We start from the raw sequence: 27,115 nt of genomic DNA on the forward strand, positions 1-27,115 counted from the left end.
GGTGCACCAGCACAAACCACTTAGCCAACAGCAGAGAATGCCTGGCAAGGAGTAAAGAGTGTTCAAAAGTATGGACACTTCGTGTTGGTGTGCACGTGGAGAGCTAAGAAAAATGTGACAGCAAAACAGAGCAAAGAAAGCAGGGATGAGGCCTACTCAGATGATGAAGCATGCGCCACAGTTCTCATGGTGAATAGCGGCACGAGGCGGAGAGAAAAGCCCCACTGTACCATCAAAGTTAATGGTCATGAAGCAAGAGTGATGGCGGACTCGGGTTCCGACCTCACCATACTACCCTTAAGTTGTACAAAAGCATGGTGGGAAGAACAATAGTAGAAGCCTACAAAATGAACGTCAGTCCCACAGTGTATGGAGGTGCCAGCATAAATCTGTTGCAGTATGTCAAACCCACTGTAGAATTCAAGAACAGAGCCATCAAAACAAAAGTGTATCTGGCAGAAAACAGACCACCAGTGTTAGGCTGGGATGACCAAGCCAAACTGCAAATAAGGCTCGACTCCAGCGTGGAGGAAAAAGTCCTGTCCATAAACAAAAATGGCAGCTCAATCAGCAAAGAAGAATTCCCGCTATTATTTTCAGACACGCCCGGCCGCATTAAAAACTATGTGCACAAGATAAAACTTAAACAAGGGGCCATACCAGTCAAACAAAGGGTAAGACCCGTGCCGGCAACGGCGAGAGTTGGGCTGCAAGAAAAGCTCAACAAGATGCTGTCGGAAGGAACCATAGAGACAGTAGAATCATCTGAATGGCTCAGCCCGGTGGTCCTTATAAAGAAACAGCATACAGGCGATTTACGTATTTGCATTGACTTGCGCAGCTTAAATCTGGAGGTGGTGGCGGACAGTTATCCCTTACCGAGTATAAACAAACTGATCTTGCTCAGGAAAGTGGCCAAAATATTCTCAAAATTAGACATGAGGGATGCCTACCACCAAATCACTTTGCATCGAGAATGCAGACCCTCCGGCGTTCATCACACCATTTGGAACATATCAATTTACCAGAATGCCATTCAGGTTGTCCTCGGCGGCTTCTGCATTCCAGCGCATGATGGACTCCCTCCTGAAAAACATTGGAAATGTCTCCTACTTCCAGGATGACATTTTAATATACGCAGAAGACATGGCGACACATGACGCAGCTCTCCGCAAAGTGTTGGCGAAATTACAAGAAGCAGGGGTGCGGCTACGCTACAACATATGTGTACTGCAGGCGGATGAAGTAGAATACCTAGGATATACCATATCCAAGGCAGGCATCAGTCTCAAGAAAGACTTACTGCAAGCCATAGTGAAGGCACCCCCCCAACCAGCAAAGAAGAGCTGAGATAATTCTTGGGTCTATCAGAATACTACGCAAAATTTGTGCCGAACTTCTCAGAGACCACTGCTCCCATGAGAGAGTTACTCAAGAAAGGAGCAGAGTACCACTGGGAAGCAGAACAAACCAAACCATTTGAAGATGTCAAAGAGGGAATAATGCATGCACCCAGCTTGCAACCTTTCAATCCCCAATGGAAGACAATGATTACCACAGATGCCAGCGCATACGGTATAGTAGCGACGCTCACGCAAAATAAAAGGGGGATGAAGAACACATTCTCGCCTTTGCGTCAAAAGCCCTCTCACAATCAGAACAAAAGCTACTCCACCATCGAAAAGGAAATATTAGCATGTGCATGGGCAGTAGATTACTTCCGCACATACGCATGGGGTACACATTTTCGGCTGGTGACCGATCACAAACCCCAAGTGCACTTACTAAGCCTGGGAGGTACCCGCACAGCGACACCGCGACTTGCTCGCATTGCCGACAAGCTGCAGGAATATACATACGAAATACAGCACATTGCGGGATGGAAGAATGCACAAGCAGACTGCATGTCCAGACTCGCGCAGCGCAAAGGTAAAGAAACCAGTTTTCTACAAGACTAATGCATTGTTGCGTCACTCACAGACCTGAGGAGCAGAGAATTGTTTGAAATGAGCGAGAAACACTGGTAGAAGAAGCAGCCAAAGATGAAACCACAACAAAGGCCACCTGGCCCCATCGGTACCTTCGAGGAGGACCTATCCAGCCTCATAACTAATAATAGTAAAGACTCATCACAACTCTTATTACTATGAGATCTTAACTTAGGTTTCAATGACCCCGAAGATAAACCAGCCCAATCTATAGCCACCATGCTAGCTGAACATGGCCTAACCCAAAAAGTCCTCACCCCTATGCACAACAAAGGAAGGACCCTCGACTGGTTTGCCACTTTGAACTGTGATACCACTATCAATAAAATTTCCCCGCAACACTGGACAGTCCACTACTTAATCGACTTCTCCTTAACTCTAGACAAACAGATTACCAAAGATAAAGCCATGGCTCCTCCCCTACCCACCAGAGCTAAAATAAATATATGACACCAGATAACCTCCTGCCACTCCTACTCCCCACCATCAATGCTCTCCCCAACAACTTAGATCCTAAACTCCTTGTGGAAAGCTACAACAATGCTATGAATAAAGCCCTAGATACTATTGCACCTGTGAAGTCACACAAAAGCAAACAACAAGCTCACCTCAATGCCTGGTTCATCCCTCACCTAAAAGAACTAAGAATGCAAAAAAGGAAATTAGAATCTCAATGGCGACACACCCCTTCTGAAGAAAACAAATTGCAACCTAAAAACTTTGCCAACAATTACAAAAAGAAATCCTACCCACTAAAAAAGACCTTTTCAACAAGGGGATTTCTAATGCAAGTTCTAACACCAAGGAACGATTTGCTATCCTAAGGGAATTGGAATCCCCTGTAACCCACCCTGACAATACACCCAAAGACAAACAATGGTGCACCAGCATCCAACATGCCCTAGCTAATAAAAGTACAACACTTCAAACTACAATCTCCAACAAAAAGCCTCTCTACCTCCTTATGAGAGGCCACTCCCCAGCCCCACCACTAACACCCCTAGCCCACATCCTTTCAAATTCGCCAGAATTTCCATCCAGGAAACTGAAAACATTATTACATCCCTTAAGCCTTCCAACTGTAAGGGTGACACCTGCCCGGCCCAACTAATTAAGGATGCAGTAAGGTACCTAGCCCCCTTTATAACCAAACGGATGAATGCCTCCTTCTCTACTAATACTGTACCAAGTAACTTAAAAGAGTCATGGGTTTTACCTCTTCTCAAGAAACATACCTTAGATCCTTCTATCCCCACCAACTATAGGCCCATTACCACAGTACCTTTTCTTCACAAGGTAATAGACAGAGTAGCCTATTTACAAATTCAGCGTTATCTTGAATCTAATCAACTCATAGGTGTCCGCCAATCTGGGTTCAGACCTCCACATGGCACAGAGACAGCCTTAATTGATCTCAAGACCCAAATTGACTAGCTCAACGACAAGGGAAATACTGCCATGCTACTCCTCCTTGACCTGTCAGCGGCCTTTGACCTGGTGGACCACACAGTATTGTGCGAACACTTGGCATCGGCGGCCCACTTTTTTTCAAGTGAGGCTATAGCCTGGGTCCAATCATTTCTGGACAACCGAACTATGAGAGTTTTCTCTACATCGGCATCAGCAGACCCCATCAAAATACCCTGTGGCTTCCCCCAAATATCTTGCGTCTCGCCGACTATGTATAATATATTTACTTAGCCCCTATTTGACAAATTGGACAGACTGGGTGTCACCTACACTAACTATGCAGTTGACATCCAGATCCTCATACCCCTTTCGGGCAATTTTGTCTCAGAGGTAAATTAAATATACCTCATCATTCAGGCATGGATGGCCAATCACGGCCTCTGCCTGAATGATGACAAAACTGAAATCCTGCTCCTCGGCTCTGCTGCTGACCTAAAGAAACTTAGCTCTAACTACTCTGCTTTCAACATTGACAGGAACACAATTACAGTAGCCAAAGTAGTGAAAACATTAGGCTTTCACCTTGACTCCACCCTGACGCTGAAGAAACAGGTTAATTCCCTAGCATGCTCCACCTCCGTTAGGGAGAATTCTCATTCTATGGCTAATTTCCCTTACCTATAGAGTCCTCCAGCAGCTTTGCTGGATTTGTGTTTATTTCTTTTTACCTGCTAAGAGTGAGACTCTTTTTCCCACTCTTAGGCAGTTTTGCTATGTGTGTTCGAGGCTATTTTTGTGTTTAATGCTTATGGGATTTTCTCAACCCCATAAGAACCATCTTTATTCACATGTGTTACACAGCACCCTCAGTGCAGTGACACAGGGGTGTCACAGCGACCCCCAAACATAGACTCCATACCCTGGGACTGACTACTGTCTCCCAGGGCATGTAAAGTCCCCATTGACTTTACTAGTCAAATCCTATGAACTAAACCAGTACAAACCATCTTACTATGGAGGTACTGGAAGGGGTTAATAGTTTTTCCCCTATGTTCATTTTCGAGAGTGTACCCTACAGTACCCCTCTCAAAGGTTTCTGGCTGGTGGCAGTGGTTACTACCATAAATATTCAACCGCAAATATTTTCCTATGGGATTTTCCCATTGTTCGAGGCTACCAGTTTTTCTGACAGCCTCTAACATACCGCCGGTGCATTTTAGTATTAACTTTGCTCCGGTAGGTTTTATTTGCCAGAACTTTAATATAACTTCTTTCTCGTGTCTTTCTCTACAATCCTAACCCAGGTCGGGGATCCTTTGTTAGTCCGTTTGGCGGGCTTCTGCCCAGAAGCCCCCCTTCCGGCGCCACTGAGTCTGGGGTGGGTCCATTGTGTGGGAGGGGGAGTAGGACCCCTGGACAGGGTTGCCTCCGCAACCCATGTTGCACGCTATCCTGATAGGCTGGAGGGTCTCCCGCCAAGATGACCACTCCACTGTGTGAGTGACAGCTAGGCTGTATGAATGGGGCTCTTTTTGCATAAAAGCAGGGTCCTGAGGACTGGAAGAGCAAGACGTTGCCACTGGAACTAAGAAGCCTATGAGGAGAGACGCCAAAGACATCTGCAATGACTGAACCACCGGTGAAGCCCTGCTGCAGCGTCTTACCTCTTTTCTCCACACGACGAGAGAAGATCTTCATCTGCAAGAGCCTTCTTCCCTTGAGCTGGTGGGGCCAACCAGTTTTCCATCGCCTTCCCGGACCTGCCTTGGTCGAATCTCCTGTTCCCTGTACTCGGAGGCCAGATAGCCAGGCACCAGTCCACCCGGACCGCGATTTAAAGGAGCGTACCTTTTATTCGTCGGGCAGCACCGCGGCTGGTTTCATCCCGGGGTAGTGCAGTAACGTGAACCTTCCTCCACAACGAGAGCCTCTCTTCCTCTGCTGGATCAACCGAATTGCGGGAACTCCCAAGAACAACCGCCACCACAGGAGCCACTTCTTTATATTATGGTACATTGCTCCGCCAGGCCGCCGTTTCCTCGCGGTAGTGCTAAAGGTGTTTTAAATCCTTTACCTACCTGTTGGGTTGGCCAACCCTCTCTCCTAACATTGTCTTTCGCTTTCTGCATCCACCTTTTCAACATCGTTAACCAAAGACTTGACTGCAGCGACGAAAACATTTGTGCTCCTGGGCCCTTGCCCTGTACCACTAACTCTGGCACAGGCCTACTGACTCTGTTCATATTTGTTAGATCTGCCTTCTCAAGATTGATTCTCCATTCGAACTGTGTGGTGCACCCCTTTCTTATAACCACTCCTTCTTCCCACTGCATAATCATTGTGAAATGGCATTTTGCTCAGTTTTAATTTTAAGTCTTGCTTACACTGATGCACTGTCTTGCTGAACTGGTTCACAACTGATGGGAAGTGTTGTTAGGGTGTATAAGAAACTATTTCTGAATAGCTTGTGCTCTCCCTCCCTTGTGAGGAATTGTTAGAGGATCCCTTGTGTGTAGTTTTCACTGAGCCGTTTTGCTCAGTTTTCACTCTGGTTCACTTGGTCTACAATTTATATAGGGAGTGTGTATATTTTTCCTTGACTTAATTTAACTTGCTTGATACTTGTGATACATGTACTTTCTTAGAAGTGTATAAAATAAATATATATATACTTTTTAACTACAAAGCTTTGGTCAGTGTTTCCTTGTGCCATAGTACTGTAGGCCTAATGTGTAAACCCTGAATACTGCTCATCTCCCTCTTGAGATTGGTCTGACAGCTCAACCACAGCTACCAACTAAATCTTTGTGGTACAGACTGATACCAAAGGGGATTTATTGCTCTCACCTGTAGTCCTAATCTGGTGTAGTGCTCCCTAAGGGAACTGCACTGGATTCTGCCTAACACCCTCCTATACCTGCAAGCTCATTAGGGCATACCGAGCTTTCCTAACACAAGCAAGCTGCATCATCCTTGCCAGCGCCTTAATGCTTTCCAAACTCAACTATTGTAATGCCCTGTATCTGGGAGCCAACAAACACATCATTGATAAAATGCACATTTTGCAAAATAATGCCCTTAGAACTGCCCTCAACTTACCTACTAGAGAACACATCTCTAATATAAGAAGAGAACAAAAGTGGCTAAAAATTAGCGACAGGACCTCACTTAAAATAGCTTAACTACCCTACAAATGCCTCAATAACACAGCTCCCCTTACCTGGGAGAGAGAATAGTGAGAAGAACATCAACCCGCCCCACCAGAGCTGCCAACTCTTACTGCCTACAGATACTGAGATTCAGGCTAAAAAAAACAGGAGGCAGCAGCTTCCCGGTTAAGGCAGCCCAGTATTGGAACGCTCTGCCGCTTGATGTTAGAACATATCAATCCTATTACAGTTTTAGATGTAATATTCTCAAATGGCTACATTCCAATGACTCCCAAGACTAACCGCGAACCACCTCAGCCTCTGATTTCTGGCCCAACTCTAACCTCTCTGTTTGTACATATGTATATTCTTTCATTTGATTTGTTCTATTACTTATTTGCAATGCTTTTACTTATTCATGTACCCTTGTGCCTTACTCTGTAACTAAGCTTAAAGTATCCATGTACTCTGTTCTCTGTTGCGCCCAGCTATCTTTGGGTCAGGTGTGCCATACAAATTAATAAACAAACAAACAAACAAAGATCACAGAGTGGGTCAGAAAAGGGTGGCCCGATGAGATGTCAATCCCAGAAGGTTTGCGTCCCTACTGGAAAGTGTCAGATGAGATATTTGAGAATGAAGGGATGCTCATGAGAGGCGACCAAGTGATTCCACCCATAGCCATGAGACGAACCATCATATGCAGAGCCCACACCGGCCATCTTGGAAACAACATGACGAGAAGGAGAGTAAGGGAAGCGTATTGGTGGCCAGGCATGGACTTGGAAATAAAGAACCATGACTGAGAGGTGTCACAAGTGTGTAAATAGTGACAAATGACTCAAAGTAAGGCAAGTGCCACTACACCCCACAGAAGTGCCCGATGGAGTGTGGCAAAAATTGGATTGGACTTTATAGGCCTGTTGGAACTCATGGAACATGAAAGCAAGTACGGCATAGTGCTGGTGGACTATTTATCGAAGTGGGTAGAGGTTACATTTGTACCCAACATAACCACAGCCACAGTGATCCAGTTCCTTAAAAACATCTTCCAGAGATAAGGATTACCCAGAGAACTGGCCACCGACAATAGCGTGCAACTCATATCCAGAGAGATGGACAATTGTCTGAAGGAAAACAATATCAGTCAATTTAAAGCAGCTTTGTACCACCCACAAGTTAATGGGTTGGTGGAACGCACCAACAGATTCATCAAGGGAGCATTGCAGTTCCATCTCCTCAGAGGACGCAAGGCGGCCTCTACCCTGGTCCCGCCATGGTTGGTAAGCGTGACAGAGGATGAAAGGGTGGACATGGAAGAATTAGTATGGCAAGTTAAAAAGAGCAAAGAAAACATGAAGAGATATAGCGACGAGAGGAGAAAGCCACAACAAAGCACAGTCCGAGATGGAGATCTCATAAAAATTAAAATGATGCACAGAGATCCAGAGACGGGGTTCAAGTTCAGCAGACCGTTGAAAGTAGTGCAACGGGGGACAAACCATGTATGCACCCAAGATGGCAAGCGGTGGAACCTAGAAAGAGTAGCACTGTACGAAAGGGGGACAGGAGTAGCACACAACCCCGAAACACAAGTACACAGAAGTCAAGAGGCGATACTAGTCAAAGAGAACCCGATCACGGGAGAACAGTCAGGACAAGCAGAGATGAAGGACGCAGGGACACCCTCGCAAGTGGAAACCATCCCAGAAGGAATGCGTTGAGGCAAGAGAGAATCAGCGAAAGGGCTGCAACACCACAACAAGAGAATGCAGAGAACAGCCGACCACAGAGAGAAAGAAGACCAGGAAGGTACACTGACTACGTGATGGGGTAAAACCAACTTTGTCCAACAAAAGGAGATATGTAGAGTAAAGGACCTCAAGAGGTCCCAGAGAGAGAGAGTCTTGTGAGAGGTGCCGCAAGATAACGAGCAGCAGCTCCCGCACAAGGCATTCGGAGAATGGTAAGCCGCAGAGCAGCAAGCTGCCACACGCTCTCCCACACAACCCCCTGCTTCTAGACCATAATACATCCTGAGCACTTGAATTACCAGCAGAACATTATTACCTACGTTAAGAGTTGCTGAGATTATGTTGAAGGAGTATTGTTATGTGTTAACAGTGTTACGTGTGAAGGTACAATAAAGGCACCTGAACTCAACTGTGGCCGCCCTTCCCAGGTTTCCGAGGCGGGCCAAAGCATGTGCCGGGAGCACCCAACACTCGAGCTGTGGCACACCATGGGCCTGAAGTACTCATTCAGGGCTGTGATGGCTGTGCCATAGGACTGGTTCGCGGGCTGTAGGGTCCTGAATAGCCTCTGGACGTCCAGTCCGGCACAGTACAGGAGGGTTGGGCGTTTAGCTCTGTCCTTGATTACCACCGCCTCGAAGTACAGCTCCAGGTTCTCCACACAGGCTGTCCACCTGGGCCCCAAGCTGGCAGGGGCACCCACGACATCGAAGGGGGGCAGTGGCGCCATCTGACCACCCGGCCGGCACACTACCTCATTCTCCTCATCTACTATGTGGTACAGGTGGTACTCACCGCTGATGAGCCTGCGTGCTGAATCGAGTAGAATGTATCTAGGGCGCACAAGCACTCCTTGAGGAGCTGCTACTCTTGATAATGCCTGGGGCCAGGGCAGAAAACCCTGGAGAGGTTGAAGATCACTTGTGCGCTCCGAGCACAGGGCTCGCAGGCCTCCCAAAGGAAAGGCCTTCCTCCGCCTTATTGGTTGACTGTTGTGGAAAGGAAAAAGGACAGATGTTGTTTTCCTCTCCACCTTTCCTTTTGGCCCATTATCCTCGGGCTATCCCTTGAACCCTCTTTGCAGGGCCAGCAGCCTGATGTTCGCTTTCATTCACCGCCGTGGCCCGGTTCAGTCGGCCACGCCCCTTTCCTTTGTCTCTGGGGCTTGCGATGTTGAGGCCACGCCCCCTTCTCGGGCTGCTGCAGAGGCCTCGAAATCCGCTTTCCGTTTCTTTTTTCTCTTTGCCAGGTCTGGGTGTCGATGGGCCCATCCTCCGCTGCGGACCCCTCACCAGGATCCTCTGATGCTGTTCGGTCCGCGCGCGAGGACCAATCAGAGCCCTCTGTGCGCTCACCGGTGCGGGCCCAGGCCCAGCTAAACTCTGCCGCCTTTTCTTTGTTCAGGTGCGGCTCTCTCCATGTGACTGACTGACACACACACACACACACACACACACACACGCACACACGCACACACGCATGCATGCATGCATGCATGCATGCATGCATGCACGCACGCGCGGCCAATGCCGCACCAAGGCTCCTCACACGGCACCTGCCGTCTCAGGCACCAGGCGCAACACAGGCCCTGGACCACCCTCCGCGGCCGACGCCGCCTCTGCCCACATGGCTTCTCGTTCTTGTGCCTTCTCCAGAGAGGCACCTGGCGACCCGTCCACTGCCGTTGTCCGCATTGCCAATGTGGCAGCCCACCCCTGGTCTCTGTGGCGGGCCACAGCATGTGCGGGGAGCACCCGAAACCGACAGTCAAGCTGCAGCACGCAGCTCGCCGGGATCACCCCACTAGGTCCGGATCACCGGACCGATGGATTCCACTGGGGGCACCCAGCACTTGCCGACCTCAGCCGTGGGGGCTCCCCGGCCGGGCCAAACCCACACAGGCCACGATCCCGTAGCAATCCACACCCAGTAAAGGGACACAGGCACAAGTTGCCACTTCCTGGGTCTTGGCTGCACTGACTCGAACGTGCCAGCCGAGGCCCATTTATTAGAGGAGCATCATGGCGGTGTCATGACGCTTCCTCGTACTGCAATGCACGGAACCACTCACGCCCTCAACATTGGGCCACTCGTCACAACAACCCTCAAGCCAAGCGTCATCATTGACAGGCTACTACAGATGCCCTCTCGGTTTGATGACTGTGTTGTTGACTACGTTATGCTAATGGGTGTCAGTTAAATAATAATGCACTTGGATTGTTTTGTGCCATGCCAACTGTTGTTTCACTGATGTCGAATGTTAAAGTGTTCAGTTATGTTTTACCCTTATACAAAAGGAGGTAGCACCATGTGTGTGTGTGTGTGTGTGTCCTCTGTACCAGGGCGGGTGTTTCACGGGCCTGAGGCGGTACACATGCCGATAACACTGACTGCAAGTATGAATTGTGCGCTGTTCGTAGATCTTCTCCTCAAATCAGACAAAAAAATGCATGGTTTACTTACCGGTAATTGTCATTGCTCCTAGTCCTACTCTTCCTCGTCACAGTACTTACCTCATGAGGCCCCTGTCTCCGACACAGGACTTCTTCTATTTCTTTTTATTTCTATAACTCCTCCCCCACACCCACGTCACTTAGTTTCATATTACCAAGCCGTAGGATGGGACCTTCCACGCAGGGAGGGTGAGGAGGGTCCTCGGTACTGTGACGAGGAAGCGTAGGACTAGGAGTAATGAAGATACCGGTAAGTAATCAGAGCATTATCTCCAGGTCCACTCTTCCTCTTCCCAGTACTTACCTCATGAGGTATACCAAAGCAGCAACGGGGAAAAGGTCCCAATGAGAGACAGAGTCAAAACAGTGCAGAAACACAAATCTTTAATAACTCCAAATTGACATCCCCACAGACAAAACTCCAACCCCGAAGGAACCAACCCCTGAGTGGGAGACATTCAACCTATAGTGGTTGATGAAGGTGCTCTGATCAGCCCAAGTGGCAGCCCTACAAATCTCCTGTAGAGAAACCCCCTTGCATTGGCCCATGAGGCTGCCAAACCTCTGGTGGACTGCCCCTGAACGTGCGCAGGCACAGGCAGGCCAGAAGCCACATAGGCCATGGAGACCACAACACAAATCCATCGGCTAATGGACCCTACAGATGCCTTACGCCCAGCCCCTGCCAGGCCAAAAGTAATCAGAAGACTGTCAGAGTGGCGGAAAGGGGCAGTCCTAGCCAAATACTCCAACACCGCCCACCGCACATCAATGTTATGCCAAGCCACTTCCTCTGGCATTTGTGAATTCTGAAAAAAGGCAGGGAGAACCAGATCCTGATGTGTGAAACCAAGAAACAACTTTAGGGAGAAACTTCGGATCACACCTCAGCACCACCGAGTTCGGCAGAACCCTCAGGAAAGGGGAGTGACATAACAGAGCCCCAATCTCCCCAAGCCAACGGGCAGAAGTGATGGCAATAAGAAAGGCAGTCTTCAGCGTTAGATGTTTACATATCAATCTTGGAAATGGGCTCAAAAGGAGGCCCCTGAAGGACCTTATAGACAAGAGGGAGATCCCAAGGTGGAAGCCCCTTATAAGTACAAAACGGGAAGAAGAAAACCCCCGGAGCAACTTTCCCACCAACTAGGGATGTCACAGTATTGATTTTTCGACAGTATGATAACCTTCATGTAAAATGACGGTATACCGTGGTTATCACGGTACAGCACACACGTGTGTTTCACCATTATCATAAGTAATACTTTTGCGAGGAAAAGTCACACATTGTCACCAAGACACACAACGCAAACAAGAGACGCCACCAAGAAGTTGCCTTAGTTCTTCTTAACATACATTTATTTTAGTTAAACTCAGTAAAGAGGTATCCTGGTGGTCCAATTTAACTGTCCATTGTCGCAAACAATTATACAACCTTTATAAAAGTCTAATAGAATGGTTAGAGAAATAGGAAGTCCTGGCCCCTTGCAGACCACAGCACCCTGCAGTTTGCAAGTGCAAGCAAGGCTATCGATGGGGAAGGGGATTGCTAAAGCATCGGGCCTGGCTGCAGTCAATTAACTGATTTTAAATTTCATTTCATGCTTTCATTGAAAAGAAACACGGTGCTTGCCATCAGCACTTCTCCTCCATCTCTGTAATGCGAAAATGCGGATTAATATGATCTGCTTTGTGCAATAAACACCTCGTTTTACACAATTCACACAGCTACAATAAAACATTTTCAGACGCAAATCGCACACGAGTGCGAATTGTGTAAAACAAGGTGTTTATTGCGCAAAGCAGATCATAATAATGCGCATGTTCGCACTCGTGCAATTGATTGCAAGCAGTGTACCCTAATAGGTATAGGCCACACACCAGCGAGCATTCACATACCTGCTTAGATAATCCAGGAGAGCAAAGGGAAATACTGGCGTCAGAGTGGAAATGCTTGAGATAGCCTTTCCACAATACATTAGGGAAATCGCGATGAAGGGGAGAATGTCTGCTGATTCACTTGTAAACTTGCTGTCAGCCAAAGGAGATCATGACAGATAGTTTTTCGAGGTGAAGTTATAACATTTCCAAAGGGGCCAAACACCATTTAAAGTTTCTTTTTAATTGAGTGGCATAGGCATATCTATGCACAAATGGAGCTTTCACTAAAGCGCTCTGTTGGGTGCTTTAGTGAAATTACAAGTGACATTTGGGATGGCTTACTCTTCCAAACAAACGTCTTCTTTTTATTGTGACTAAGGATTGATTCCAGGACCTTGATTGTCAGTGACTGCAGATGCGGTATGAAATACATATTTCACTTTTTCAGACATAAATCGCACACGATTACTGCAACGCAAATTGAGTTTTAAAAAGTGTTATTGTAGTTGTGCGAATAGTGTAAAGAAGTGTTTATCTACTCTGAATAGAAGATATCCACTTGCAATGCCTACAGGCAGGCAGAGTCACCAGGAGGATTAACGGTGCTTGAATGGAGGACTGCTGCATATCCATGATTGGCTTTACAAAAAAAAAAAAATCTCCTTGGAATAGGAGCCTTTTTCTTCATTTCTGTAACCTTTGTTGTACATGTCAAATGACATACCTGCAGGGCTCCAATGCCCGTGTGGCGCACAACTACAATTACTACAGTGCTCTGGTGCACCCGCCGATCAGCTTTCTGTTTTCTGTCGTGAGTCACGACTCACAAGTGACTCGAATCTTCTTTGCTTGCAATCAGTGGGGCTGCAGCGGGCCGTGATGGCTCAGTTTCCCCAGTCCCCACTTATGGGTAGTACTACTGGCTGGCAGTGGGCAGGGCACACTGGTGGGACAGGACTGAGCACTTTAATTAAAATGGGCTCTACGGAGCGCTGCTGCCTACACGTGTAACTGTCTCTCTGGCAGTTTGACTACTCCTCCAACGTGCGCTGGTGCTGTAGGGCATGGCAGCCCGGGCAGACTCTGCCTCCACACCCAGGCTCGGCCTCCGAGATGACAGAATCCAGTGTGGCTGCCCGTGCCCCCTGCAATGCACTCTGCGCATTGTGAACACAGACTGCAGTGCACAGAACACTGTGGGCATGCCGCACATCTATTAAAAAGAAGGCTTCAGTTCAGTCTCAATTCTTATTTAATTACTGTTAATTCATTTGCAAAGGTTTACATAATCAGTAAACCGTTGAAAACGAAGTAACGATAATTAAATAAGAATGGCATTGAGCACGGTATTAATACCGGTATACCGTTTCATGCCTACCACCAACACCTCCCCATCCAAGAGCCCATCAGAGTCCCCCAAAAGGAATTTTATGGAGGCCCACTGAGAGCGAAGCGTGGAAACCGCCAGGCTCTTGTCAAACCCATGCCGTAGGAATTGAAGGATAGAAGGGAGGCCAGAACATAGGGGAGGGATCCCACACCGCCCACACCAGTCCCGGAAATGGCTCCAATGTCTGCCGTAAGCCTTCAGAGTGGAGGGTCTAAGAGCATTCATTATGGACTCTACCACAGGACCAGAGAACCCCTGAGATATCAGCCTAGCCTGCACAATAGCCACACTGCCCATTGTATCTGGCAGACCCCCAACCGCAGATCCCCTAGAAGGGGAGAAGACCACTTCGGAACCAGCCAAGGCTCCTGGGACCGAAGCTCCAACAGAGAGGGGAACCAACTCCGGCGGGGCCAGAACAGAGCCAACAGCAATACAGTCACCCTGGACACTCTGATGCGCTGAACCACCCGAGGCAGAAGAGGAATTGGTGGAAAAGCATAAAGGAGACCTTGAGGCCACTGCACAGAGAGGGCGTCCACCCCCCACGCACCATCTGCCTGAAAACGTGAGCAGAAAAGGGGAACTTTCGCTGAGGCCAAAGATGCAAACAGGTCCAGAACAGGGGTCCCTAACCTGACACAGATCTCTGCAAAGACCTGGGTCGACAGGACCAGTTCCACCGAGGAGGGAAACCGGCGGCTGAGAAGATCTGCTGGAACATTGTCCAGCCCCCTGATATGTGAGGCCACCAGGTACACCAGATGAGATTCCCCCCAAGCACCTATCTGAGCTGCCAGGGCATTCAAGGAGCGGCCGGAACCTCATTGGCGGTTGACATAAGCCAAACCTGTCGTATTGTCCGTCCGGACCAAAACTGCCCGTCCTACCAGCAACCTCCTGAAGTACACCAGAGCCCGGAGAATGGCACACAACTCTCGCCAATTGGATGTTTGATGGCTCTCCTCCGTATCCCACAACCCCTGAGCAGAGAGGACCCCCAACGTAGCCCCCAACCCCTTCCACTGGCATCAGTAGTAAGTCTGGTCAAAGGAGGAATGATCGGGGACGCCCCAGCCTGTAGTTTCAGAACCCCAAACCACCACTGCAGGGAGACCTGCAGCGCTGGGGACACCAGAATCAAAGCCTCGAATGCTTGCGATGTCGGGAGCCAGTGGGAGAGAAGGTAAGACACCCCGGTGCGTAAATGAAGACGGGTCCAGGGAACTAGAAACACGCAAAAAGCCATGTGCCCCTGCAATTTCAGCAATAGGCGAGCTGGGACAAACTGCCTCCTGAGAACCCTGCCCAGAACAGCCAGCAAGCGACGGACCCTCTCCAGGGACAGGAACACCCTCCCCATCCTGGTGCAAACGTGTGCACCAATGAAAACTAGATTCTGAGAAGCCTCCAGTTGAGACTTCTGCCAGTTCACCAGGAAACCCAGTCCTGTAATGCCTGGCAGACCAATCGGAGATGAGACATGACAGTCTGCCGGCAGGACGCTTTGATCAACCAATCGTCCAGTTAGGGAAATATCTGAATGCCCCACAGATGTAAGTGCGCCACCAGGGGAGCCACCAGCTTGGTGACTACTCTGGCGTCTGATCGCAGTCCGAACGGGAGAACTCTGAACTGAAAATGTCGGGATCCCACTGCAAAGCGGAAGACCTTCATGTGCCAGGGATGGAGAGCCACGTGGTAATAAGCATCGTGGAGATCCAGAGATGTCATTCAATCTCCCTTGAATAACATTGGAAGAATTTTCTGTAAAGTCTCCATTTTGAAGTGTTCCTTCTGGATGAAGCAGTTCGGGGCTTTGAGGTCCAGAATTAGATGATACTTGCCCGAAGGTTTGGGGACCAGGAACACCCACGAGTAGAACTCCTGACCCTGAACAGGGAGAGGAATGAGTATGATGGCCGCCTTTAACAATAATTCGGAGAGAGCGGTATCCTTGGCCAAACTCTTGAGCCGAGACCTGGGAACCACAGTCTGAACCATGCAATGCTGGACAGGAGGAGACAGGAAATGCACTTGATAGCCCCTTTGCACTGTGTCCAGAACCCATGAGTCGGAACACCACCTTTCCCATACTGGAAAAAACTGCCAGAGCCGCCCACCCACCTGCAATTCCAAACCGTCAGGACTTAGGTGCCGGCCCAGGACGCGAAGAGCATGGAGGACCCCGACCCGCCCTAGCTCTCCGAAAACAATGTGATGAGGAGCCAGGAAAAGACCTACTGGTCACTGGACCAGCACCAGAGGAAGACTTGTTGGCCCTTGAAGGAGGCTTGCGTCGAAGTTTGTCAGCATGTTTGTCTGCCCTAAAAACTTTGTGCACCTTATTCTCAAGGGAATCTACAAAAAGCCAGGACCCAGAGAAAGGAAGTTTCAGGGCAGCCGCCTTCTGAGACCCACCAGTCTTCCAGTCTCTCAGGTGCAAATGCCTCCGGGCAGAAATACTAGCCCCCATGGCCATGGCTGAACCATGCACCCCATCAAAAGGCAGATCGGCCAAAAGTTCAACCTGTCTCTGCATGTCTGTAGGAAAAGGGGCACAATCAGAGCCTTCATTGACAGCCTTCTTCAACTTCCTGAAACCATTCAGCACTGTTTCAGCCGTGTAGGAACCGTAGATATTTGCTCGACGGGCCAGATGCGCCCCTGCATGAACCTTCTTAAGGCCGGAATTAACTCAGTGGTCCACTGGATCCCGGACGGCCGCCTCCTCGGCCGACATAGAGGAGCGACCCACCAGCCTGGCGAGGATATCGTAGACCTCAACTGGATCAGACAGCAAAGTCTTGCCCTTCAATGGGTAAAGTTTGGACATGAAGCGGGGCATTGCAATCTTCTCCGGGTCATGCCATTCCCAAAGGATTTTATCCTGGATATCGGAAACCAATGGCAAACCCTTCCTAGGGGTATGCCTATACTGGTGAATAGAAGGGTCGGCCCCCTCCACCGGTACCAGGGGCTCCGAAAAACCCATGCAATCCCCAACTTGAGCAAGCACCTCCTCCACTCCCTCTCTGTCTAGATACTTCCCTTCTGCATCTGCCGATGATGCACATGAAGAGGCTGATGACTCAGTGCTAGAAGAAGAGGAGTATGAGGAAGACAGACGCCTGCGCTTGTGTCCATGAGTATGTGTTTCGACTCCCTCTATGATACTTAAGTAGCTTCTTCAACTCCTTTCTGGTCAGGGAAATACGCTTAAGTCTTTGATGTATCTGAGTCAGGGATGACATGGAGCAGGAACCAGGCTGACTCAGGTAAGTGTAAAAGGAAACAGGCTTTATTCTTCTTGGTTACATAGCATAGTCAATGAAAGGTAGGAGAGTAAGTAATAAGCCTCTGCCCTGGTTCCCAGTCTATCTCCAAGTGCCAACCGACACTCTCTGGAACCCCCATGCCTCCAACACTCTCAGCTCCACTTTAACATTCTATGAGGCCCTTTCATACACAAGCACTAGCTACAATCATACCAGGATACCACACAGCCCCCTCCCCAACAAATAAACCACAAGAAACAGAACACCCTCACCATCATGTTAGGACCACAATCAAAACAAACAAAAACACCTCCTACCCCGGCCTGCCACACCGAGGTCCCAGTGCTGCCACCACCGAGCGCATACCTTGCCACATGGACAATAAAAACTAAACTTTCATCATAAACCCTCCTAACCTACCACCTTTTGCTAGAACTGCCACTCCTGGCCTCAAGTCTGCCACACCTGAGCAAAAACCATGTCTCAACGAGACCGACATACCTTCCAAAATATAGTGTAGCCCAACAAGCATACACAATTGGCCTAACAAACATCTTAACATGCAAACAACAACAAAACCAACAGTATCCAAAACAAACACGCCTCAACACCTTATCCCTTCTCCCCTAAAGAAAACATAGAAAGGGATGAAAATTAAAGCAAGAAGACTAACTAGACAAAGACCACAAAAACCACAAAACGCAACCATAGAAAGGAAGAAAAATGGTGCGTAAACCCAAACACGGTAAAAACCATGCAAAATAATAGTAACACAACCGTTACAAAGATGGAATAAACTGTATGCATAGGATGAAAAAAATGCTGGAATTCTTATTAAAGCACAACAAAATATGTCATGCTAAATTCCACATCCCCCACTAAAATGTAATAAACATTGATGTTAAAAAATGTTAACAATTCAAATTTGTCAGTGCGTGGTTAAACTGGTCCTCCACCGACCACAACTACAACCCAAATGAATTTAACCACAGTCAAAAATTCTAACACTGACCTACATACAAACTGTGTGCCACTCCAAAAACCATTAGACATAAAAATCAACTGGCGTGCTAAACAAGCAAACTCACCCTGCACCACCTGGCATTACAGACAACATTCTAGGAGTCTAACTACTCCTAGCAGACACCACCATGTGCGGTCACCTTTAACGCACATACCTACAAAATGGGCCTCCTGCCCAAAACTCCCATGCAAAATGCATATAATGACCCCAAACTACCAAAAAAATGGGCCCCATGCCCTGGTGTCTAAATATCTACCCTACTGAATGGTTAACCTCAACTGGAGCACTACTATAACAAGTGTGTCCAAATTCCCCCCCCCAAAAAAAAAAAAAATTGAGGTTACTACAAAAGGTTTTACAACATACAGGCAAACACACCCGGCCGGCATGTGAAAGCCACTTCACAAAATACATGTAACTCCAACAACTACAACTCCACTACACGTGCTAAACTCCAAGTCCACTACCACGTGCTCCCATCACATGTATACACATACTACTACACACATGCCACCTCATGTGCACACACATACGTCACTCACTTACATGATTTCCACACATTGCGCTCACACACGCAGAACTCAACGCAACTCCAAACACACTGTCCTCTAAACATACATACTCCTCATAAATGCGCATTTTAACACTTCTACATCTCCTAAAACAGGATGTGTTGCACCACCAGCCATGGTGGTGATCAGTCATCATGCTGGAGGCGCAAATCACAATGTGTATTGTGAATCCCCAATGAACTCATAATGTGAATAAACTTCAAAATATAACAACATCCTTGAAAATTGCATAATCTGCAAAACCAATATTGTGGACATTTAAATCTTTCTCTCCTTTGCATAATTGTACTCTTACAAAACATTAAATCATTCACAAAATAAATGATGTGCAGTTCTTGTTTTAAACCGTGCAAATTTTCCTAAAATGCACTTATCACCTGTTTTCATCTACAACACCCGCTGCACATTAACACTCATGCATACCAAAATTGCATTTACGTCTACATTACTTCATTTCACCTCCACAAGCCCGTAGTACGGCATACATTTCTAAAAAAAAAAACCATTATTATTCCCATAACATTCATTACACTGCAGCATTAAATACAAATGTCCACCTGTAAAATAAACACATGTTCCTTTCTCGACATGCTTCGTTTCCCAAATGTTGCAGCAGAAAGTCATCTCTTGCATCCACTGCTCTGGTTAATAATTCAACATAAACAAAGTGCACGGCTAGTCAATATGCCGTCAGCCCCCAAGCACAAGCCACTAAATTAGCTTCACACGGCACTGTGCCCAGCATTAGTCTGTCAAATATGCGGGTTGCTCCAGTCCGTAGGATAACACCAGCTGTCTATGAAACTCCAGGCGTGAACCTTAGAGTAAACAAAGTACCTGCTCTTCGTCCGTAGATGTTGCAGCGTTTCAGATCTTTGAACGTTTTCAACCCGTAAGATAAACCAAACACACTCCATAGCTCCGATGTGCACTTCCGGCTGACGAGATGCACTCGAAATAAAATCTCCATGTTAAAATGTTTTCACCGCCGCAAAATGTCCGTGTAACAGCACCTGTCCGCTGAACTCCTTGAACCATGCGAACACCAGCAACTTTACTCCAGGAGTAATGCAGTAAACCTCTCCGTTCCAGTCTTCCTTCAGCTTCACAGTTCCTCAAAGAGAACGTCATCACGCTCTCCAACGTCGCGAGGACCTTTCCTCTAAAGCGGCCTCCACTCGAAACACGCAAATACATATCTCTGAGCATGGGGAGACAATGGTACAGGGCAACACTTGCGCGTTCCAGCCAACGGCACTGGCTGGAAAGCAGGGGGGGCTTGCATGGGCGCGCGCCACCCACAGCCCCCTGAGACCCACCGAAAATGCCACAAATACAAATATATATATATATATATTTTTTCTCAGTACCTTAAACTGCATTGTAGTCTTAAACGGACTACAGGTCCAAGGAGGCTCTGCACATCAGGAGCTCAACGACGCTCGTATCTTGAGCAAAATGCCAAACTGCTCACAAGTGGCAAACCTTCTTCTGCCACCATCTTCTGTCAAATTGTAGTGCCAAACGCAGATCTCCTGCCCCCTGAATGGGCTTAGGGCTTCTTCCTGCCCCCTGAATGGGCTCAGGGCTTCTTCCATCTCCTGATGCCAAAACAAAATGCAGGTCTCCTGACCCCTGTATGGGCTAGGGCTTCTCCACCAGCTTACCATGGCAGCGCTTTTCACCACTGGTAGCCTGGCATCAGGCTTCTTCATCTGCATCTCTCCTTCACACTCCTACCAACTCCAGGGTTCTTTTAGCATAATCCTTGTCGCCAAATGATGTATCTGAGTCAGGGATGACATGGATCAGGAACCAGGCTGACTCAGGTAAGTGTAAAAGGAAACAGGCTTTATTCTTCTTGGTTACATAGCATAGTCAATGAAAGGTAGGAGAGTAAGTAATAAGCCTCTGCCCTGGTTCCCAGTCTATCTCCAAGTGCCAACCGACACTCTCTGGAACCCCCATGCCTCCAACACTCTCTGCTCCACTTTAACATTCTATGAGGCCCTTTCACACACAAGCACTAGCTACAATCATACCAGGATACCACAGTCTTCTACGATGATGAAGAAGAAGAAGAAGACAGGACCAGATGCCTGCTCTTTGCAGAATGTTTATCCATGTCGAGTATTTCCAAAAACAGTGACCATAGGAAGCCTGCTTCACCCCCAAAGCCCTCTGCACACTGAACCAAGGCTCGACATACAAACAATTGCCAACGTGCCTCTCCCACTTTCAAATAGAGGCCAGAAAGAACAACAACCGATAGGAATAACAACAATTAATTCCTATGGCAACACTGCTTGCAGCACCAGAGGCGGAGCCCACCCACCTCCGGAGCATGTGGATCAAACAAAATAGGAGCCGCCAAGCCGAAATAAAAGAAGTCCTGTGTCAGAGGCAGGGGCCTCATGAGGTAAGTACTGTGGGTAATCAATGCTGGTCTTTGGGCCGGCTCTCAGCGGATCTGAGATCCGGCACCAGATATGGAGCCGGATCTTGGGATCCGGCCAGAGTCAGCCGCCCAAGCCCATGAACAGCGTTGGAATACAACAACAAAAAAAAAAACACGCCCGCGACGGCAGCATTGCCTTTTATTGCGGCTTTGGCACTGTTGTGTAATGCAGAATGTTCACTAGATGTACAAGTGATTCCTTTCAGTTGTACATGTAGCGAGCATTGTGCATTATGTAATAACGAGACCTCCACAGGTAAGTTATTTACGTATTTATTTCTCAAACCCGAACTCCGTACATCATCTCTTCCCTGCTCCTTTCTCTCCCCAAACCAACCGCCACCCCCCGAACATCAACACCTCAACATTCTACTTCTAGAACCTTAGACAAGAGCTCGCGGAAGCACGAGCAACTACTACACATCTCCCCCTGTAAACCTCAATAATGAACATTCATTAATTATGAACATAGGTAAGGCAAAGGTTGGACAGGAAGAATCCTTAATATGCAATAAGAGGTATATATATATCTATATGGAATATTGATAATTAATTACAGTCCAAGCATTAATCATCTGCAAATTCTAAAACAAAATCCTTGTATTTCGCTGGAATATTCTTCATTCGGTTTGGGCGATTATTCACTTTGTTGGAGGATTCCGCAAGGGCAGAGTCTTCACACAGTCCCCTTCCGTGTGGAACTAAACCTGCATTATCTGATGCAATCACTGACAACTCCTCTGCAACCCTTGCATCCACACCAGTCAAACCAAAAGCACCTTTATCAGAATCACACTCAGAATATACATCCTTCCACTTAGCACAATGTGCTCCTTCTAATGGCACGACATCATCACTTTCCGAGGCAGACACCTGCCTACTTCCATGCCCCACCCGAGCATCCTGCCCATGAACAGCCATATCCTTATCCCTCTCTAGGGGAACCACATCCTCAGAGGCACATTCTGGATCAACTCCTATTGTATCACCACCTCCCTCACAACACGGTTCCTTAGTACCCGCCAGCTTTCCCTTAACAAGGACCACCCTCCTCAAACTCCATCTGGTACCATCTTGCAATTTAACGTATCCATGACCTACTTTGGTCACAACACTTGGATTCATAAATTTGGACAAACCCTTGGCTACAAATCTTGGATTTTTCACCACTACAAGATCACCAATTTGTACACGCAGGGGTTTCTTTTTTTTAAGCTGAGATTCCCAAAAACTGGATTGTTTAACACGCACTTTGTCAAGAACTTCCTGCATGTTGATGCAACTTTGTACACCACCCCCAAGAGCGGCCACCCTTAGTTTAGATCCTGGTTTTCTCCCTCTCATTCACTCAAAAGGAGACACTCCAGTAAAGGATGAAGGGGTAACCCTATAGGCTTTTAGAGCTTCAGTCACCACACTGCACCACGGCAGACCATTTGCGATGGCCAACTGAACTGCCCCTTTCACAAACCTGTTCATCCGTTCAACTAATCCATTGGCCTCTGGATTGTACAAAGCCACTTTATGGTGACGAATTCCTAGTTTGGAGAAGAACTCTTGCATGGCGACTGATACAAATTGGGGACCATTATCGGAGACTATTCCAGCCGGAACCCCTTCCCTGTCAAACACTGCTGACAAGAAGTCAATCACCTTCTCAGTGGTGACCGAGGACAAGGCCGTGGCCTCCACCCACCTAGAGGTATAGTCCACTAACACCACAAAATATCTGAAACCTCCACCCAAAGTGTCCATGGGACCCATAATGTCTACTGCCACTTTTGACCACACGTCTTGCGGCACTTCCACAGGCTGTACGGGTTGGGGCGACGTTGTCTTACTTTTATCACTGACTGAACAAGCCATACAATCCTTAACTACCTTCTCAACCTCCTCATCCATCTTGGGCCACCAATACCCTTCTCTCAGCCTTCTTTTCGTCATAGATCTCCCGATATGCCCTTCATGAGCCAACTCCACCAACTTGGCCTTAAGAGATTCAGGTGGTATTAACCTGGTACCCCTGGCAATGCCCCACGGACCTTCAGACAGCTCTGTCCATACTTGTCCGAACGACTTGTCCAATTCATCCTTGCCTGCACCGGTAGTAAGAGCAGCCTTGATGTTGTTCAACACAGGGTCCATCGCACATTCTCTACCCCATTCCTGCTCATTTACTGCCGGAAACACCTTGGCCACCAACACATATTCATCACTCATCACAGCCTGTTTTGAGTTTTCCGCACTTACATCATGCCGGGGAAAACGAGATAGACCATCTGCAACCATATTTTTAGTGCCAGGTAAGTACTCCACCTTAAAATTATACTCACTCATGTCTGCCATCCAGCGCATCACTCTAGACGATGCCTGGAACAAACCCTTAGATGTCAAAACATGCACTAGGGGTTTATGATCGGTGCGTAATGTGTATTCTACTCCCCACAAGAATGTTCTAAAATGTTTGGATGCCCAGACAGCTGCCAAGGCCTCCCTCTCTATGACAGCATATCTACGTTCTGCTTCACTAAGAACCCTAGACGCAAAAGCAATGGGGCCGTACGATCCATCAAAACACTGTTCAAGAACTGCCCCTACCCCATACTCACTAGCATCCACTGTCAAAACCGTCTTCCTAGATGGAGAAAAGGAAGCTAACGATGGAGCCTGGTCCACTTGAGCCTTCAAGCCTTCAAATTCTAGTTGGCATGACCCTGACCACTCAAAACGTACGCCCTTTTTGAGCAACGCTCTCATGGCCACTGTTTTGTCGGAGTACGTGGGAATAAACCTACTATAATATTCAGCCAATCCCAAAAACGACCGTAATTGGTCCTTACTGGTGGGTGGAGATACTTCACATAACGCCTTCACCAACTCAGCCTTGGGATGTATCCCCTTGGCATCCAGCGTGTGTCCTAAATAAGTCACACTCTCCACCCCTATCTTACACTTACTTAATTTGACCGTCAAACCACTCTTCTCCAAAATGCCCAAAACTCGTAGAATCCTTTCATTGTGTTCCTCACGTGACCTGCCCCACACCAAGATATCGTCCTGGAAATATTCCACACCATCCACTCCGCAAAACAACTTTTGCATCACCCGCTGGAAAACAGCGGAGGCGGATGCCAAACCAAATGGCATACGCCGGAAACGGAAAGCTCCAAATGGCGTAATGAACGATGTAAGAGGTCGTGATTCTATGTGCAAATCCACCTGGTGATAGGCAGATGACAAATCTAAGGTGGAGAAACAAGATGCCCCTCCCACAAGTGAAAGCATTTCCTGTATATTCGGTAAGGGATGCCTGTCTATCCAGATACTTGAATTTAAATCTCTTAGATCAACACACATCCTCATACCACCATCGGATTTACGTGCCAATACAACCGGGGCTAACCACTCTGATGACTCTACCTCCTCTATTACACCAGCTTCCATCAGCTTTTTAAGTTCTGTCTGGAGACCTTCACGTGCCATGATGGGTACACGCCTAACTCTGTGCACAACGGGAACAGCATTCCTCTTGAGCACGATCTTGTGTGAGAAACCTCGCAACTTGCCCAGGACGGAGGAGAAAACTGACGGAAATTTCTTTTGGAGATTATCGGCTGTCAACACACTTCCTTCACTCAAACTACCTTCTCTTTCCTTGCTTACGCACAAAACCGGGACAGCTTTGCCAGGTCGAATCTCCATCTCCAGGGCAGCCTGCTCCTCCCACCCAATAACCGGATCACCCTTACAAGCTACATACAGTTTTCCTCTGGTTTTTCGGCCATGAAATTCAATTTCAACCCACTCATATCCCAATACTTTAATTGGAACACGGCCATACGCACAAGGATTAATATCAGACGGGTTAAGACTAGACACCTCCTTATGGAACTTAGATTTATACATCTCAGGAGAAATCATAGTGTATGGAGAACCCGTGTCAACCAACACATTGAGGGGAAATCCATTCACATTAAGAGTAGCCCACGCACTTTTTTTCGACGGTCCCACACTCAACAGTGCACCTTCTTTTGGAAGCACATCCGCCCTAACAGAGGGACTAACATATCCTACAACCGTTACATTACTATCATCTTCTTCGGGGTCCACCATCCGCACCACTTCCTTCTGTGGTATAGCCTTACACATGCGGGCAAAATGTCCTCTTCCCTTGCATTTTCTGCACACAACGGCAGAAGCAGGACATTCCCTAGCACCAGCAACATGACCCCTCCAACCACATTTCTTGCAGAATTCTCTGCTATTTGGCGTGACTCTTTGATCCTTGTCCCTGGCTCGACTTTCTTCATTCTTGCGTGGCTGAACCATGTGTACAATGTCCGCCTTTTCCGTCACTTCTTTGACACTCTTCCTTGACTCCTCCAGGGCACGGGCTATTTCTATTACTTTCTCCAACGGAGGATCCTTCTCTGTCCACAACCTCTCCCTAACTTTTGAGTCACTAGTTCTCATCATGATCTGGTCACGAATGTATTCTTCTGCCATGCCCGTGAACTTACAAGTAGAAATGAGGGTGCGCAGTGCCGTCACATACGAATCAATGTTCTCGCCAGGACCTTGTGCCCTTGAAAAGAAATGATACCTCTCAAGCACAATCTTAGCTCTTTTGCCAAAACGTGTCTCAAGTTTTTTAAGAGCAGTCTCAAATGCCAAAATCACTGCCTGCCCCCCTTCACCATCTCCTTCTCCTGAAGACAAAGCCAAAACATCCTGGCCCGGAAGGTGTCTGAACACCCTCAAACCCTCCGTACCAAGGCAATTGAGTAGGGTCGCTTCCTTATCAGACATCCTGGAACCACCTGACGCTCTGAGGTATACCTTAAAAGTGTCCACCCAAAGCTCCCATGCAATGGGGGGCTCCCCCGGATTGGGGAGAAAGGCTGGGGGAGGACGGGCATTGCTGTGCTGCATGGTCACGGGCACCGACATAGCCAATGACAGGGGTCAATGCTATGAAATTAGTGAAATTCTCTGCGCACTTCCGTGAACAATAAGGTGCTAAAACATACACCTTGTCCCACTAGGCACACTATTAAGATAATACTCCACACCAAACCCTTTTTACAGAAAATAGGTGGTATGGTTTGCAGAATAATGTTACACAGGCAGGCTCTAGTCACTTCCCTCCTCTTGAAAATATGGTATCAAAAATTGCAGTTCCTTTAATGTCTGCACACAAAGAGTTAACCTCCTCTCCTTGCAGTTCAGGTATTGCAGCCACACCCCTTTTAAACAGGAAGCCTTCCGCTCACTTTGTCATATAGTGGGCGGAGTCGAACAGCAGGACCTCGAGTACTTTCAGCGCCTTCCCGCTATGAAGAGCGCCGGGCTGTGCCCCCTCCCAGGGTCCGCCTCTCACCTATACTGCTTCTCAGTCCCTTTGTCCACGGCACGGCTCGACCTCACCCTCCTTCAAGCCGCGCTCGACCTCCTCCGGGAGCGCGGCTCGGCAGGATCTTCTTCGTCGTGACAGCAGCCGCTCAGCCTCAAGCACGGCTGCACTCCGTGCCATGCGCCGCGCTCGACCTCCTCCGGGAGCGCGGCTCGGCCGGCCGCTGAAAGCAAGGTAGCGCTGGCCAGCTGACACGTTTCACGTCGGAGGCCGCGCTCGACCACGTCCGGGAGCGCAGCCCCGAAAACCAGCTGAGGCTCCTGATGATGTACGGCTGGCAAGGCGCGTGGGTCGGGTTTGAAGATCCTCGTCGCCAGTGTAATAACGAGACCTCCACAGGTAAGT

At 48.0% G+C, this 27,115-nt stretch overlaps 1 protein-coding gene across 3 annotated transcripts in view; it reads right to left on the minus strand.

The window, feature by feature from the left end:
• The window catches only part of LOC138452948 (zinc finger protein 84-like), a 156,121-nt gene that overhangs the window by 123,225 nt on the left and 5,781 nt on the right, over positions 1 to 27,115 (minus strand). The window contains exon 1 of one of the 3 annotated variants that reach the window (XM_069605320.1): positions 19,737 to 20,127. The exons of the other annotated variants lie outside the window; for them this stretch is intronic. The gene's annotated coding sequence lies outside the window, so the exon portion shown is untranslated. Of the gene's footprint in view, positions 1 to 19,736; positions 20,128 to 27,115 lie in introns of those variants that run through there. 3 annotated transcript variants of the gene reach the window in all.

This window comes from Ambystoma mexicanum, chromosome 4p (genome assembly GCF_040938575.1).
Source record: "Ambystoma mexicanum isolate Mex_15411 chromosome 4p, UKY_AmexF1_1, whole genome shotgun sequence".
In the NCBI taxonomy this organism is placed as follows: domain Eukaryota; kingdom Metazoa; phylum Chordata; class Amphibia; order Caudata; family Ambystomatidae; genus Ambystoma; species Ambystoma mexicanum.